Raw genomic sequence first — 8,530 nt, 5'->3', positions numbered from 1 at the left:
AAAGTGCTTAGGGCCACGGCCAAGACTCATAAAAGTAGCTGTGTTCAAGAATCAACAAACTTAACTAGGAGAATCAATAACACTATCTGAAATTCTAAGTTTCTATAGATGCCAATCATTCTAAACTTCAAAGGAGAAAGTGAGATGCCAAAACTGTTCAGAAGTAAAAACCTACAAGTCCCGCTCATCTAATTAGAATTAATAATTGATATTTTGAAATTTATAGTATATTCTCTTCTCTTTATCCTAATTTATTTTTAGTTTCTTGGGGACAAGCTACAATTTAAGTTTGGTGTTGTGATGAGCGGATAATTTATATGCTTTTTGGCATTGTTTTTAGGTAGTTTTTAGTAGGATCTAGCTACTTTTAGGGATGTTTTCATTAGTTTTTATGCTAAATTCACATTTCTAGACTTTACTATGAGTTTTTGTATTTTTCTGTGATTTCAGGTATTTTCTGGCTGAAATTGAGGGACCTGAGCAAAACTCAGATAAGAAGGCTGACAAAGGACTGCTGATGCTGTTGGATTCTGACCTCCCTGCACTCGAAATGGATTTTCTGGAGCTACAAAACTCCAAATGGCGCGCTCTCAACGGTGTTAGAAAGTAGACATCCAGAGCTTTTCATCAATATATAATAGTCCATACTTTATTCGTGATTATACGACATAAACGGGCGCTCAACTCCAGTTCCATGCTGCATTCTAGAGTCAAACGCCAGAAACACGTCACGAACCAGAGTTGAACGCCAAAAACACGTTACAACTTGGCGTTCAACTCCAAGATAAGCCTCAGCTCGTGTAAAGATCAAGCTCAGCCCAAGCACACACCGAGTGGGCCCCGGATGTGGATTTATGCATCAATTACTTACTTCTATAAACCATAGTAGCTAGTTTAGTATAAATAGAACTTTTTACCAGTGTATTAGACGTCTTGTCTTGGATTGTATTATTCAGTCTTCTAATCACGTTTGGGGGCTGGCCATTCGGCCATGCCTGAACCTTCATCACTTATGTATTTTCTACGGTGGAGTTTCTACACACCATTGATTAAGGGTGTGGAGCTCTGCTGTACCTCAAGTTTCAATGCAATTACTACTATTTTCTATTCAATTCCGCTTGTTCTTATTCTAAGATATTCGTTGCACTTCAACATGATGAATGTGATGATCCGTGACACTCATCATCATTCTCACCTATGAACGCATGACTGACAACTACTTCTGTTCTACCTTAGACCGGGTGCATATCTCTTGGATTCCTTAATCATAATCTTCATGGTATAAGCTAGAATTGATGGCGGCATATGGGAATCCGGAAAGTCTAACCTTGTCTGTGGTATTCCGAGTAGGATTCCGGGATTGAATGACTATGATGAGCTTCAAACTCGCGATTGTTGGTCGTGATGACAAACGCAAAAGAATCAAGGGATTCTATTCCAACATGATCGGGAACCGACAGATGATTAGCCGTGCTGTGACAGAGCATTTGGACCATGTTCACTGAGAGGATGGGATGTAGCCATTGACAACGGTGATGCCCTACATATAGCTTGCCATGGAAAGGAGTAAGAAGGATTGGATGAAAGCAGTAGGAAACCAGAGATTCAGAAGGAACACAACACCTCCATGCACTTATCTGAATTTCCCACCATTGAATTACATGAGTAACTCTATCTTTGTTTTCTGTTTATTATTTATTATTATTCGAAAACCCAATAATTGATTATTATCCGCCTGACTAAGATTTACAAGATGACCATAGCTTGCTTCATACCAACAATCTCCGTGGGATCGACCCTTACTCATGTAAGGTATTACTTGGATGATCCAGTGCACTTGCTGGTTAGTTGTGCGGAGTTGTGACGAAGTGTGATTCACGTTTGAGAGCACTAACAAGTTTATTGGCGCCATTGTTGATGACCACAATTTCGTGCACCATTCTTCTGGCCCACTATCTTCAAGGATGCTAATGAATTGATGAGAAGATGCAATGAGTGCCAAAGGGATGGCAATCTGCCCAAGAGAAATGAGATGCCACAGCAATACATTCTAGATCTTGAACTGTTCGATGTATGGGGGATCGACTTCATGGGACAATTTCCACCCTCATATTCGAACAAGTATATCTTGGTGGCAGTAGATTATGTATCTAAGTGGGTGGAAGCCGTGGCAACCCCAACTAATGACAACAAGGTAGTCATAAACTTTCTTCGAAGGAATATCTTCACCAGATTTAGAGTCCCACGAGCCCTCATCAGTGATGGAGGGAGCCATTTCTGCAATAGACCATTGGAAATCCTACTCCTAAGATATGGGGTGAAGCATAAGGTTGCCACACCTTATCATCCCCAAACAAGTGGGCAAACAGAGATATCTAACCGAGAGTTGAAAAGGATCTTAGAAAAGACTGTGGGGATATCAAGAAAGGACTGGGCAAAGAAGCTAGATGATGCTCTTTGGGCATACAGGATAGCCTTCAAAACACCAATTGGGATGTCCCCATATCAACTGGTATACAGCAAGGCCTGTCAATTGCCATTAGAGCTGGAGCATAAGGCCTCCTGGGCTCTTAAAACACTGAACCTAGACAGCACCGCTGCTGGTGAAAAGAGGGTTTTGCAACTTTAAGAAATGGAAGAGTTTAGGTTTCAAGCCTATGAAAATACCAAGATTTATAAGGAAAAAGCAAAAAGGAGACATGATCTTAACCTGGCACCAAGAAGTTTCGAAGAAGGGCAATATGTGCTTCTTTACAACTCCAGACTAAAACTCTTTCCTGGGAAACTCAAATCAAGATGGTCGGGGCCCTTTCTAGTCACAAAAGTCTCACCTTATGGACACATAGAAATCATGGAAGAAGGCTCAAAGAGGAGATTCACTGTGAATGGAAAAAGACTTAAACACTATTTGGGCAGCATAGGGGAAACCCCCAAACAGAAGTATAACCTCAACTAAGGAAAGAACCGTCGAGCTAGCAACACTAAAAAAGCGCTCGGTTGGGAGGCAACCCAACCTGAGGTAATTCTCTTTTCATGAGTCTTTCAATAAAAATTTCAAGTTGGATTCTCTGTAGTGTGAGGAGCTATGTTTGGTGTTACACACCAGAAACAATTCAAGAGTGAATATAGGACTCTAAGTTTGGTGTTCCACCAAAAACTCCAGCTAAAGAGTGCATTACAACCCTTCAGTGGTGAAATATTGCTCTAGCAACCAGAGAACTTACTTGGCAGAAGTTTAACCTCTAATGCATAGTTTATCTTTTTAACTCATAGTTATTTCTTAATAAAAAGCACACAAGGTTTCTGCATGCATTCAATTTATTGAAGTAAGCAAAGAACTAAGTTTGGTTTTCACACACCAAATTAAGTTCAGAAGCTCACAAGCATACATGCATGCTGACCCTTTTTTCAAGAGCTTGGGGAAACAAGCAACTCTCAATAGTGTTGCAGGAATTCAATCAATCTTAGGAAATGATCATACCTCATCATCCGAGGAAACAGACAAGAATGCAAATGCTAGGATGAGAATACCAAGGAAGACATCATGAGGTTGTATCAAACTATCTCGAAATGCAAAACTCTAATTGAAAAATGATTGAATAGAACCTTCATACTCTGCTTGTTCCTTTTTATTCACACCCAAGTGTGCTAGTCTAATGTCCTTTCTAAATGTTCATCGTTCTTACTTGTATGCTTGTCCTTTAAGTTAATCAAAAAGAAGATGCTATGAAAAGAACAAGAGTGAAGTTATTTCGTGAAGCAGGTTCTCAATGTTTGTGGTAGGATGATTAGTAAGCTAAGTTGGTTCACCAAACAAGGAAAGAAGGCAACTATCTACCCTGAATCCTATGCTTGAAACACATCCTATGAGACTAACTAAATAATAAGATCCCAATAAGAAAAGAGAAAGAGTAATAAAAGTAAAAAGGAAAGAAACACAATAAGAAACAATGCTAGGCACCAAGGGTTTTTAGATTGAGGCATGTGTCTGTGGTGTTCATGTGCAAGGGATATGCTTGGATGAATAAGCTCTTAGGGGTGCCTCATCACTTGGTAACTTGGATTAACTAATCCAGGATTATCAGCTGAAAGTCCACTATCAAGAGTGACCCTTGCTACAGAACACTTAGTAACCCAAAGAGGTGCTGGACACCAAGGTCTCAAGAAAGAAAAATAACAAACCATGTGCCTGTGGTGTGTATGTATGAGGAAAAGAGACTTGGGGGAGTAAGTCCGTAGGGGTGTCTTAACACCTAGCACCTTGAGCCAACTGGTTCGGGAGTGTTGGCTGAAAGCTTATCATAAAGAGTCGCCCTCTTACAGAGCACTTAGCCAAAAGAAGTATGTAATAAACTTTGGACAAGAAGAAATGATCAACAATTAAGAAGTCTCAAAGGATGTAATCAAGAGAGTGACCAAGGATTTGATAAAGGCCTGAAACCTAGTAAATGAAAGAACCTAAGTTACTATGCATGAAACCCCATAAACCAGGAATTCTACTTCTATATTATCTTCTTGCTCTTTCATTCATTTTTCCTATGTTTCAGTACTTGCTTAGGGACAAGCAAGCTTTAAGTTTGGTGTTGTGATGCCAGGGCATCTAGGCCAGTTTCACTGAAATTTTCTTTACTGTTTTAAGGTAGTTTCATCCATTTTCTTAGTGAATAAGGAAAGTTTTAGATGAAAATACACTTACACCTTGATTCAAGCAACTATTATGAAATTCACATGATTTCATGAGGATTTTGCTAGAATTGAATGATAAATTGATGATGCATAATCTCATGACTTTGGCTAGAGCTTTGATGCACTTTATTTGCTTTATTTCAGGACAAAAGAAGCAAGGAAGAACCACGTTAGTACTCACGTTAATCTAGTTAACGTGACCACTAACGTGGAATGGTAAATAGCTTGCAACGTTAAGGAGAAAAGTGATCACCAATAACGCCTGTGAAGTGATGCCAGGGCATCTAGGCCAGTTTCACTGACCTTTTCTTTATTGTTTTAGGGTAGTTTCATGCATTTTCTTAGTGAATAAGACAAGTTTTGGATGAAATTACACTTACACCTTGATTCAAGCAACTTTTGTGAACTTTGCATAATTTCATGAGTATTTTGCTAGAATTGCATGATAAATTGATGATGCATAATCCTATGACTTTGGCTAGAACTTTGATGCACTTTAATTGCTTGTTTTCAGGGCAAAGGAAGCAAGGAAGAACTACGTTAGTATTCACGTTAACATAGTTAACGTGAACACTAACGTGGAATGGTAAAGCTTGCAACGTTAATGAGAAAAGTGATCACCAATAATGCCTGCGAAGCCATCCAAAGCTCACGTTACTTGCCACGTTAACTAAGTTAACGTAACGTGGTAGTTAACGTAGAAGAAAAAGAAACTCCAACGTTAAGAGAAAACGTGAACACCACTAACGTTGGTGAACTTGGCAATGATCCACGTTAAGAGTCACGTTAACTTAGTTAACGTGAACTCTAACGTGGAAGAGGAAAACAAAAGCCAACGTTAGTGACACTCACTTTTGTCACTAACGTTGGACCAACTAGCATTGCCTACGTTAACTTTCACGTTAAGACTATTAACGTGAAAGTTAACGTGGAGTTGAGATCAAAGAGCCAACGTTAGTGACACTCACTTTTGTCACTAACGTTGGAAGATGGCATCACTACTACGTTAAGAGCCACGTTAACTTAGTTAACGTGAGTTCCAACGTAGAGAATATGGCATTTGGAGCGTTAGTGACAAAGGTGAGTGTCACTAACGCTCTCGAAGGTGGATCACACCTACGTTAAGAGTCACATTAGCTATACTAACGTGGACTCTAACGTAGGAACAAAGGGGTACTAAGCAATATTAATGGGAAAGTGATTTCCATTAATGTTCGTGAAGGGGTACAAGCCAATGTTATTGGGAAAAGTGAGTCCCAATAACGTTGGCAAAAATTTGAGAAAGCAACGTTAGTGGTCACGTTAAGACCACTAACGTTGGATTTAGCGTGGATGTATGAGGGTGGAACGTTAGTGGAAAAAGTGAATGCCACTAACGTTCTCGAACCCACAATGGCACTCAACGTTAAAATCTTACTAAATACCCAAGCCTAATTCATATTTCTCTGCAAGTTGAGCCCACTCAAGATGAGAACTGGTTCAACTCAAGATCCAAAGCCCACATCCAAGACTTGAAAAACTCACTAGAAGATCAAGAGGAGTAGTATATATAGGAGTAGTTTTGAACTATAGAGAAGCTTGGCACTTTTGGGAACTACTCTATATAGATTTACTTTTCTGCACTTTTAGCATGGATTCTTCTTTTCTGCCATTTTCCATTTCTAGAGCTATGAACAACTAAACCCCTTTCATTGGGTTAAGGAGTTCTGTTGTAATTTGATGGATCAATTATAGTTTTCATTCTTCTTCTTCTTTCTTTTCTCTTGATCTTACTAGAAAGCTTTCGATCTTAATTCAATTGGTTAGTTGTCTTGGAAAAGAAACTCTCCATAATTGGATCTCCTTTGAGCCTTGGAAAAGGGATGAGGAGATCATGCTAGAAATGCTTTCTCATGTTGGACCAAATTGGGGTATGGGCAGATATAGTGTCATGTAATCCTCCCAAGACTTTGATTTGGAAATACATGTGGTATAATTAGTGACCACACTTCATCTCTTCCCATGAGCAATTAAATCAAGGAATTGGGCAATTGTTCAAGCTTAGAGAGATTGGATTGCCAAGGAATTGGGATTCAATCACTTAAGATTGCCAAGGAGATCAATGAATGCATTGATTGAGGAAGAGATGAGAATGAACTTGATCCGGAGAATGTAATATCTCCTGAACCCAATAATTTCCCCATTTCTGATCTTACCCATTCTCTTTACTTTCTGCCATTTAATTTCATGCTCATTTCCCCAAATCCCCATTTAAGATTCTGCACTTTAATTTCTGTTATTTACTTTCCAGTCATTTAAATTTCTGCATCTCAATCCAAATTCTGTTTAGCTCAACTAGCATATTCTTCTAACTAAAATTGCTTGACCAATCAATCCCTGTGGAATTTGACCTCACTCTATTGTGAGTTTTACTTGATGACAATTCGGTATACTTGCCGAAGGGAAATTTGTTGAGAGACAAGTTTTCATGCATAAAGTTTATGGCGCCGTTGCCGGGGATTGATTTTGAATCAACAATGATTAAGTTTGAAGATCACTAGATTGAGCATTTTTTCTTTTTGTTTATTTGATTCAGTCAATTTTCTTTTTTAATTTCTTCCTCATCCCCTGCACCCTTTAAATTTTTTTGTTTTTTCTTTCTTTATTTGATTACAATTCTGTTCACTAACCCACTAACTGTTTGATAATTTGCATCACTCACACTAACAATTACTCTAACAAGAATAGTTTCTTCATTTTATATCCTGTTGTGTAATCTGTTGGTTGTATGATAGAGAAGAGAAGGAGTTTCAATATCCTTTGATTCAGAACCTGAAAGAACCCTTTGGAGACTAAGAAGGGAAGCAAGAGGGAAAAGGATTATTGGTGCTGAGGAAGAAGAAGAAGAGTATTTTGAACCCAACATGGAAGAAAATATGAAGAACAATCATGAAGAAGAAGCTCATAATCATGCAAGAGATGGCCATGCAAACCGTGCTGGGCAAGAAAGGAGAGTTTTAGGATCCTATATCAATCCTAATCCAGGAAACTGTGGAAGCAGTATTCAGAAGCCCACCATACATGCCAACAATTTTGAGTTAAAACCCCAGCTCATCACTCTTGTGCAGAATAATTGCTCATTTGGAGGAGGTGCTCAAGAAGATCCTAATCAACATTTAACCACTTTCCTGAGGATTTGTGATGCTGTGAAGTCTAATGGAGTCCATCCAGATGTCTATAGGTTGCTCTTGTTCCCTTTTTCACTCAGGGACAAGGCATCCAAATGGCTTGAATCCTTCCCAAAGGAGAGCTTAACTAATTGGGAAGAAGTGGTGAACAAGTTTTTGGCAAGATTTTATCCTCCTTAAAGGATCAATAGGCTAAGAACTGAGGTGCAAACTTTTAGACAACAAGATGGTGAGACACTTTATGAAGCATGGGAGAGATTCAAAGACCTAACAAGAAGATGCCCACCAAAGATGTTTAATGAGTGGGTTCAACTTCACATCTTCTATGAAGGGCTTTCCTATGAGTCAAAGAAGGCTGTGGATCATTCATCAGGAGGCTCTCTAAACAAGAAGAAAACTGTTGAAGAAGCCATAGATGTCATTAAAATAGTTGCTGAAAATGACTACTTCTATGCCTCCGAAAGAAGTAACACCAGAGGAGTAATGGAGCTGAACCACATGGATGCATTGTTATCTCAAAACAAGATGATAACCAAGAAGCTAGCAGATCTTACTAAGAAGGTGGAGGAAAACCAAGTTGCAGCAGCCATCACTTCATCATCAGCTCAAGAAGGAGTAAACATAGGAGAATAATGTGACTGGGAGCAAGCTAATTATGTTGGAAATTCACCTAGACA

At 39.0% G+C, this 8,530-nt stretch overlaps 1 non-coding gene across 1 annotated transcript; it reads right to left on the bottom strand.

Moving 5' to 3' along the window:
- Positions 1-8,042: 8,042 nt before the first annotated feature.
- Positions 8,043-8,150, bottom strand: LOC127746113 (small nucleolar RNA R71). The gene has a single exon (XR_008007733.1). It is a non-coding gene; the product is annotated as a small nucleolar RNA R71 (small nucleolar RNA).
- Between the last annotated feature and the right edge of the window lie 380 nt (positions 8,151-8,530).

This window comes from Arachis duranensis, chromosome 3, assembly GCF_000817695.3.
Source record: "Arachis duranensis cultivar V14167 chromosome 3, aradu.V14167.gnm2.J7QH, whole genome shotgun sequence".
In the NCBI taxonomy this organism is placed as follows: Eukaryota; Viridiplantae; Streptophyta; class Magnoliopsida; order Fabales; family Fabaceae; genus Arachis; species Arachis duranensis.
This window is presented reverse-complemented; position numbering and strand designations above follow the sequence as displayed.